Genomic DNA, 7,661 nt, shown 5'->3' with positions numbered 1-7,661 from the left:
TCATGAATAATTGATTGAGTTTGGCTGCTGATTGTAATCACTGTATTGCAATTTATGTTGTTGCATCAGAGGAGATAGATAAAAAAAGAGAGAGAGAGGTTGAAAGTGTGTGTGTGTGTGTGTGTGTGTGTGTTTGCTGTATGGAGATAGGATAATTTAATAAGAGCTGATAAAGCTTGAAAAGATGACCTTCAGGTTTTTGTATGTCTTTTAGTGACACACACCCACACCCACACACATCTGCCTAATGTCTGTAATGTCTGATGAGTCATTGATGAGAGAGAGAGAGAGAAAGAGAGAGGGGAGCAATGAGAGAGAATACCGTAAACTCGGGGCAGTTCCCCTCCACGGAAATCTTTAGTAAAAGGCGAAAGATTTGTACGAGATGAAGAGAAACCCGAGCGATGGCTGCCACAGGGCACGCTGGACGGAGAGCATGAACATCGCCGGTCGTGGACATGAGGGTGACTCCAAGGCGTTGCCCAGTGGCAACAAGACAGCAGTATCAACATCCCCTTTAAATTTTTGCGAAAACATGTAAGGGCTCAAACAGTATCTTTCTGAACAGATTAGGCTGAACTTCATTTGACACACGGATGCTTTGTTGTTATTGTTGTTGGCTCACTTTGTATACAGTACTGTATATAAAGTGAGCCAACAACAATAACAACAAAGCATCCGTGTGATGAAATCAAATGAAGTTCAGCCTAATCTGTTCAGAAAGATAGTGTTTGAGCCCTTACATGTTTTCGCAAATGTAGACTTCTCTCTCATTGCTCCCCACTCTCTGTCTCTCTCTCTCTCTCTCTCTCTAATCAATGACTCATCAAACATTAGGCAGATGTGTGTGGGTGTGTGTGTGTGTAAAAGACATACAAAAACCTGAAGGTCATCTTTTCAAGCTTTATCAGCTCTTATTAAATTATCCTATCTCCGTACAGCAAACACACACACATAAAATTTGTAAATATATATATATATATATATGATATTCTATCCGGCGACGAGAGATTCCACATTCACTATGCTAAGCTAAGCTAGCGATAATACATATACTATACTAAGATAATACATGCATGGAGACAAACCTTTTTTTGCTCACTTATTTAGGTCTAGTGGAGAAAGTGAATAACCCAATTTCATAACGGTGGCGTGTTACTTTAAATTAAAGGCTGTCAAGAACACGTCAATCAAACAGATTGTAATGTCGGCCAATCAGAGACCTGAAAACATTTCAGACTCATATACACAGTCACTCATGACCACAGCCACACACACTGACACACACACACATGCATGCACGCACACCATGGACAATAGTAGTGTAGTGCCTAAAGAGCTGGGCTAAGGTGGCTAGGCTTAGCTGGGTCAGCCGTGGCCTACTGGTTAGGGCTTCGGACTTGTAACCGGAAGGTTGCCGGTTCAAACCCCGACCAGTAGGAACGGCTGAAGTGCCCTTGAACGAGGCACCTAACCCCTCACTGCTCCCCGAGGGCCGCTGTAGCAGGCAGCTCTCTGCGTCGTGATTAGTGTGTGCTTCTGTTCACTGTGTGCTGAGTGTGTTTCACTAATTCACGGATTGGGATAAATGCAGAGATCAAATTTCCCTCACTGGATCAAAAGAGTATATATACTTATACTTACTATAGTACTAGTTGGGTTAACATGGATTTTTTTTTTTGTCATTCCGATTAAACTATTCTGAATGAAAATGTTGTGTCATCTGTTGACATGGGATACACTCTATTCCAATCAGATGGTTCTAAACACTCTAGAATCTTTAATCGGAATAGCCGTTCCTGCTTTGGTTTTGCTTGAAAAGCTACAGCAGGCAACTTGATTCCCGATATACATGGCTGAGATGACATGGCAAGGACGGAATACACCCTTTTCATTCCCATTCAAATTCTAATCGGATTGGCAGTTTTATTCCTATCAAGGTGTATGAAGCGGTCATATAATGATTGTCAAAGTTTTTTTTTTTTTTTCCCGTCATCTACTTCCTGAATTTTTGGTCAACGATACCCGGGACACCGAAACACCGGTGCACATGAAATTTGGTGGGTATGTAGCCCCACGTCCAGTATTAGCCCAATAATTAGGCTAGCCTACGGCGCTATAATCATGGCTAATTTACCAGTTGCCACTTATTCTGTCCTCTTCAAAAAAAATCTGGAAAAGTCCCAAAAGTGAAGCAGCCCACCGGGAATTCTCCCGATTCTCCCGATTACCCACTCCGGGCCTGCCTGACATTCTCTGGGGGTATGCCAAGTTTCGTAGAATTTCATCCATGGGGGGTCTAAAAAAATTTAGGTTATGTGTACATTTAGTGACTGTACACTCATTGGCCTGTAGATGGCGGTGCACACATATACACATGCACACACACACAGGCACGCACATACTATCGGTATTAGAACGGCCGATACATATTTACAAATTCAGTAGGATTAAAAGAAAGCCAAATATTCATCATCATCATCATGGCTGCATTTCCAGTATTGGCGATACGTAGTCGTTTGTCCACTAGATGGCACATCGTTGCAGTGAAACGTAATTTTGTTTGAAGTTAAAAGTGGGTTGGAAAAACAATGGACGCTTCCTACAAGGACTGTAGTTTACCGCAGAGAACGTCTAATAAGGATAGGACGATGTTCACATGAAATGTAATTCCCATTTCTTCTTGAAGCCGAAATAAATCTGAGAATGTTTATCGGACATGCTTGTTTTTTACTGCAGGTACGTTAATCTTATAATATCAATAAGGACCTAGGTACAATAATGTTACCGTTAGCGTTGGTTGAGTGATGGAGGCCAATTTGATTGCATTTGTAGAAAACTATAAATGCGGTTATACCAAGCAAATTGATAGCAGCACTGTAATTGTATCTTTTGACTGTCATTTGTTGCACATGCTACAAAAATCATTCTGTGCAATGGAAGATTTACCAACGTTACACCGGTCTGATACAGTTTTGCCTATACATGTGTGAGACTGAGACGCCTGTTTATTTGTTTTAAGTGCGTGCAGGGTGTGAGAGGGGAATCGATGTGCTTTGATTCCAGCTTGGTAGTTGTAGTCTGTGAGATTAAAAAGCATGTGTGTGTGAAGGATCCAAACAATGACACCTTCATTTCATTATGGCTGCTTTAGCAACACACCTTAAGCTACTGTGTAGTGTGTCCCATTTAGAAGTGGCTATTTAATTCGCGCTTTCCTTGACTCATGGAGCTGCGTGAATTTTATTACAACTTTTCGCCACGATATGGCAGTTTAAGTCCGCTTGAGACTGTAAGGCGTAAGCCATTGGTTTCCAAAGGAGATTTTATTTGTGTCACCAGCATAGCCTATTGACAATTTATGTTGTAAATAGGCCTACCTTATAGGCCTACCTGTAGCTTAGGGAAGCTAACAGCTTTCTATTAGGATCTAGTTTGTTAATTACAGTTTTGTCATAACTCCCTGATGCATTTTTGCATTTAGAATAGCCAGAGCGTGGATATCTCAATCGGAAAATTAAACAATATCGGGCGTCTATGGACTAGGCTGGGTGAACCCAGCCTGATCTGCCCGCTATTTATTTTTTTATTTCTTAAAAGATTGAGCTTGGTCTGGTGAAAGCCAGACAAGCCATGGACCTCAGTTACACAATGCAAGGGAACATGAATCAGCCTATATTTGCACAAACAATAACGGACAACAGCTCTTCAAATTTGGCCTGTTAAAATGTGTATGAACAGTCTAGCGACGCATTTCATCAAGGTCCATTTGGACATGTCAGTTATTTGCACCACTGGTTAGATGTAAAACAGCATTTCGTTTCAGACTACTGTTACTTAATTTGTGCATTGACAATAAAGTATCACATGAACTAAAGATGACTAAAATCTTATGTAGAAGAAGAAACATTCACAAAAAATCCATCCATCCAAAAATGACCTTTGTTTTTGATAGCTGTTGAAAACAGCATGGAACTGACAGAGATGTTTTTGTTTATTAATAAATAAATAAATAAATAAATAAAATATAACATTATGCTGATACCTTTTGCTTTTCCCAAATACAATGTAGCCTACAGGTGTAAGTGACCTTTCATCAATACAGTTGCAATGGATGAACTGTGATGAACTGCCCTACTTGTGATTGTTTAGAGATTTTAAAGGTTTTATAACAATGCTACAACTTCTTTGGCTATTCTACAATCTATTCATCTTTTCAGCGCCAGTAGGCTACTTTCTGTGCAGCCGCACACACACACACAGGCATGCCAAACAAGCATACACAAAAGTTTCAAGAGTGGGGGATGGAGTAAAAGATGGAGACAAATTGATTAGTGTGATTTATTTTCGCGGAACGGATGTACAGGACTGAGTGGCGGTCATATTTTGTACCGCTATGCGGTACATCTAGTTTAGATTCTAATCAGAATAATAGTGTCCATGTAAACCCACCCACTGTAGCTAGAAAAGTAGAAGGTTCAATTCCCAGCTGGCACAGTTGTTGTCACAACCACACCAGTTCCCACTCCTTGTTCACACCCACAACGATCCAACTCTTCGGTCGACTAACCAAGAGCACCGGCAGTCATCCGCACCTGCTTCATTGTGAGAACTCTCTTTTGGGATTGACTATGTCCAACTAGAAATCCATAAATTCTCAGCACATCTTGGTCAGGAGCCTATCATATGGGTCGCATGTTGTCATAGTGTCAGTGTCAACACGGGAATCTTCGGAGATTCCCCCAAAATTATGACATGCTAGACTCTTCGATCAATCTGTGCATCTGTGGTCAATGTGATGTGTGAGGGTCCAGATTGTAGGTTAATCCTCTTTTTCTCTGTGCTCCACAGGTCGTACAGAGGGATCAAAGGATGTGTGAGTGTGGCATATACTTGACTATTCTATAGTTCTATAATTCTATTCCATTCTATTCTGGAATACAGCATGTTTTTAAGATGGGGATGAGGAATTGTTTTCCAGTTGTCCAGCCATGCACAGCTGAGACATTGCCTTTTCCCTAATATCTTCATTTTGAGATTGCATTTATTGATGTAGCATGAAGATAATACTGCAATTAAATGTTGCTTATTGTTCATTTATTGGTGCCATTTGCAACTGATTTGGCCTAAGAGCTTTGCAGAGCACAATAACAACCACATTTAATTTGTATAGCAGTTGTCATACATGCAGCTCAAAGTGTTTCCATATGTCAGTACAGAGTGAACAAATTTCAAAAAGGATACAATGAAAAGGGTAATGCAGTTGACAACAGAAAAAAACATAACCAATAGGGCATAACATATCATACAAAATAATAAAATAAAATAAATATAAACCAACAATTCACACTGTGCCTAACGACACCCCTTTAGTTGTTCTAAAACCACTGTAAACCATCGCCTCTTGTGGTTTACTGTTTATATCAACACCAAGAATACATAATTTTCATAGGGTTTCCACCTTACTTATATAAAAAAAGGGGCAGCCGTGGCCTACTGGAAAGGGCTTCAGGCTTGTAACCGAAGTGTTGCCGGTTCGATCCTAGACCAGTAGGAAAAATGTGGGCGGGGGAAGTGGTTGAGCACGGCTCTCCAATGCCCACGTCCACGGCTGAAGTGCCCTTGAGCAAGGCACCTAACCCCTCACTGCTCCCCGAGCGACGCAGTAGCTCACTGCTCCGGGCTAGTGTGTGCTTCACCTCACTGTTTGTTCACTGTGTGCTGTTTGTGTTTCACTAATTCACGGATTGGGATAAATGCAGAGACCAAATTTCCCTCAGGGGATCAAAAGAGTATTTATACTTACTTATAACCTCCTTACACCTTGTCCTAACAGGATCTGAGCGAGCGACTGTCAATGCCATCTGCCTACACTGAATCCGTTAAATATGCCCTTCTATTGTGTAAATATGCCCTTCTATTGTGTAAATATGCCCTTCTATTGTGTCATATTTTTCATTTAAAATAGCAGAGCGACAGAATAAGAATAGACATGGGTGTCCGGCAAAAGTTCTCTCAAAACATCGCATTGCAGTCAGGACACTCCAATCAAAAACAATGTAATTAAACGGATTTTATCGCTATGTTCGCGCGCATCGCGTCTGGTGAGGACACGTTATCACAGGCACCTGTAGCTATTTCTACGCACTTTTCCTTTCATGAATAAACCATGCAGTTGTAAGAAAATAGTAAAAGAAGATAAAAAGTATTCCCAATTAAAAGTCCCACACACTCCCTAAAATTCCTAAATCAACTGAATTTCACATTTCATATGTATGTAAAGGGTGAAATTAGGATATTCATTTTGCTGGGTGGGACAAAGAAATGTATGAGAGAGAGAATGTTATGTACTACATTAGTTTAGAGCATTTTAGTGACTGAGGTCGGGAACAAATACTCTAGCGTCACTTAGATGTCTGTCTATACATTGACATTCCAAGGAGTGAAATCCGATAGTAATAATAATAAGGTCATTGTCATGCTGTTCAAGGCATAAAGGATGAGTCAGCACAAATCAATATAGTTTCAAAAATAGGAAAAGAATGAGAAAGTAAAATGTGACAAAATGACATTGTGTGTGTGTGTGTGTGTGTGTGTGTGTGTGATATATTGTGATATATTGTGATTGAAAGTGTTGTTTCCCTCATACAGGACAGAAGAAACGTCACCAGATGAAGAAAAGTCAAAGTTTGTAATACTATTGCTTTCTTGTCTAACGTTTTTGTTTATTAACGTTTGTTTGTAACACACACCACTGAATATGCACTGTGTGTGTGTGTGTGTGTGTGTGTGTGTGTGTGTCTGGATGTGTGTGTGTGTGTGTGTGTGTGTGTGTGTGTGTGTGTGTGTGTGTTATCTGTCTGTCTGTCTCTTTTAGGAACTATGGTGGTGTGTATATTGGTTTACCAACAGATCCTAGTAATGTGGCTGCTGGTCAGTCAACATCTATACAGAAAGGTAAGCACATACTACTACTACTACTACTACTACTACTACTACTACTCAGGGGCGCAGGAGGCACGGGGGACGTGGGGGATATGGACATGTCCCACGCAGTGCTGAAGAGACAGCCGTCGTCCCCCTCACTTTTGATAAGGAAAAAAAGCCTTATAGGTACGCTAAATAAATAATAACATATAGGATTTGCGCTAACTGTAAAACTCCCCATTAACAGCATCACATCACTAACCACAGCCATCTACAGTAGTGTAAGACTGCACAATCTCATATTCACTTTGTTGGATATCTGAAGCCAGTTTGTCTACTAACAATCATAAAACAATCCAGGCTACTTGCTTAGCATAAATCATTTATCATCATCTTTATTTGAGGCAGGCTGGTATTCGAGGCAGGCTTTAGACATGCATTTCGTTAGGAGCGGCATGCATACCTGTAAGCTATCAAAAGCATTTTCGGTTTGGTTTGGGATTTAATGTACTTTTGGACTGTTTGATTATATTGCTAAATGTTGGGACTGATGGGCACTGAAATCTGGAAGATATTTGATGGTTCACTGTTTTATGCAGTTGAAAAAGTGTCTGGATTTCCACTGCTGTTTATTGCGAGACAAGGCAGCCCTTCATTGAATAGGGGTTGTGCTGTAATGGAAACCTTTTTGCATAGCCAAGTAGCCTAAATTGAGTTATTGTTTAATTATGTAT

The 7,661-nt window shown here is 40.5% G+C and overlaps 1 pseudogene; it reads right to left on the bottom strand.

Annotated features, from left to right (window-relative positions):
* Positions 1–306: 306 nt before the first annotated feature.
* On the bottom strand, positions 307–405 carry LOC125311118 (annotated as a pseudogene).
* Between the last annotated feature and the right edge of the window lie 7,256 nt (positions 406–7,661).

The sequence above is a fragment of the Alosa alosa genome, chromosome 17 (genome assembly GCF_017589495.1).
Source record: "Alosa alosa isolate M-15738 ecotype Scorff River chromosome 17, AALO_Geno_1.1, whole genome shotgun sequence".
Taxonomy (NCBI): Eukaryota; Metazoa; Chordata; class Actinopteri; order Clupeiformes; family Clupeidae; genus Alosa; species Alosa alosa.
Note: the sequence above shows the minus strand (reverse complement) of the source record. Positions and strands in the feature narration are given on the sequence as shown.